At 38.9% G+C, this 2,091-nt stretch overlaps 1 long non-coding RNA gene across 1 annotated transcript; it reads left to right on the forward strand.

The window, feature by feature from the left end:
- The first annotated feature begins 1,296 nt into the window (after positions 1–1,296).
- On the forward strand, positions 1,297–1,686 carry LOC109504589 (uncharacterized). The gene is made up of 3 exons (XR_003113666.1): positions 1,297–1,344; positions 1,425–1,573; positions 1,669–1,686. It is a non-coding gene; the product is annotated as an uncharacterized LOC109504589 (long non-coding RNA).
- Positions 1,687–2,091: the final 405 nt, after the last annotated feature.

Raw genomic sequence — 2,091 nt, forward strand, 5'->3', positions numbered from 1 at the left:
AATGTCATTTTGATATTATGATTTTCTGTTCTGTTAGGATATTAGTCACATTTTTGTAAATAATAACTCAATAAATATTGCAAATCTCGCAAAATGGTATGGGACTTTTATGTTTGTCTTAATCCGCCCTACGTCTCCACAAGCTCTTCGATATTTGTTATAAGACACTCTGTTTACACTCGGAACCAGACGTGTATATTTGCCTTCTTTATGTTTTGAATAATTTTTTTATTGGTTTTGCCACTACGCAAAAGTTTTAAACATCCCATTGAATATATCTAAACGATCAGTGGCGTTGGAGAATTCATTTTATCATACGCCTGGAACGCCAGAGAGAGCAAGGGAAAGAAGGAGAGAGGAAGAGAGAGAAAGAGAGTACCCTAACATTATAACAATACTTACATTTACGATTTTCGACCTTGTACTTATATGGATAAAGCTGAAAATCGTACAAGTAGTCCCAATTATAATATTAAGGCATTCCTGTTCCCGAGTATACATTGTTGTCGACCGACAACTATTGCACAGTGGACCGATTGCACAGAATTGTCAGGCACGAGGTACAAATCATTTATTTTTAAGAAATATTAGTTAGATCTAACAATAATAGAATCCAATTCAATCATAATGGCGTAATTACTTATTATTTATCTGCTTAAAGTAAGGTGAGCTTATTGTGGATGTAGATATCTATATTCATAAGTGGAATATCGTGGGTACAAAGAATATTAAATGAAGTTATGTGTTTGTCAATGTTTGCGAATCCGCTCGCAAATGAGCGGAGATATGCGGATGCCGGAACATCCTTATCAGAAGGATCGGAGGACGATAATAGAATCAGGTTTCGTACGACCTATTCAGGTCGTAAATCCGAGCCGAGAAACCGGAGAAACACTCATGACAGACCCGCCCACGAGCGTTAGAATGAAACGACTTCCGTCGTTTCGGATGGCCTGCCTTTTCGGATCAAATGGCCTACAAGCTATCACGTTCCTGAGAAGCGTGGAGATGCACAAGAGAACGTGCTGAGCTCGTGTCACGCGAGAGGCGACTCAGTTGCTCCAGGGCGACTAGCCAAGGCCCTGAAGACGCTTGGACAGAGAGCTCAGAGTTCTCGAAGAAGCGACCACGTCGCTTTTGAACGCACCAAGATCCTAGACGGATACTTGGCAAGAGAGAGTTCGCAAATCTCTCAAGGAGACGGCAACGTCGTTCCTAACAGCCGAGGTCTTTGTTGTGTCCTGGACAAGCATAGAACATGCAATGTCTAGATTTGTTTGGTTTACTTCGGATCAGCGTTATTCTTGTCCAAATCCTTATTATTTGAATCTGTTTCCTTTGGAGGTGGGTTACTGTTAGGTTTAAAAATAATAGTATTCTCGCTAGTGTTGAATTTAACTTCAAATATATTTCCCTTTTTTCAGATTTTATTCTCGGGATCGAAGATTTAGATGGATCTGTTTTGAAAACAGCCAGGTCGAGCGTGCCTGGATTATAATAACTTTTCAACAGACGTCTAAATTGAATCCGCCGTCCGGCTCTTCTTGTTCTTTTCGGCATGAGAGATTTTTAGGTAATATTTATTTTAACAATATCTATAATAGAGTAAATGGAAGGGACGTGGTTAAGTTTGAAGAATAAAAAGGCGAATGGTGCTCGTGGTTCAAGCACAACACTTTTAAAGTAAGGAAGAGGAGAACTATGCTCGTGGTTCAAGCACTGTGTTCTGATAAAAAGGGAGGAATGGTGCTCGTGGTTCAAGCACAACACTCATAAGGTAAAGAAAAGAAGAACGGTGCTCGTGGTTCAAGCACGGCGTTCTGGAAAAAGATTGAAGATGATAAGAGGGAAGAGAGGTAAAGAAATCTGTACACACATATATATTATGAAATTACTCTATATTGTTAAGTTTAAAAATTCATACACTGAATTTAATGTAGTTAATAGCTGGCTCAATACTTATTCAAGTAATAGAAATGATTCTCTATAGTATCATTATTAGGAAAAGAGGCTCGTTCGACCTTTAATGATTTGGATTTTACGTCTTAACAAGCGTCTTAGCATTTGCAGACGAAGTCCCAAGAACAATAA

This window comes from Harpegnathos saltator, unplaced genomic scaffold, assembly GCF_003227715.2.
Source record: "Harpegnathos saltator strain DR-91 unplaced genomic scaffold, Hsal_v8.6 scaffold117, whole genome shotgun sequence".
NCBI lineage: Eukaryota > Metazoa > Arthropoda > Insecta > Hymenoptera > Formicidae > Harpegnathos > Harpegnathos saltator.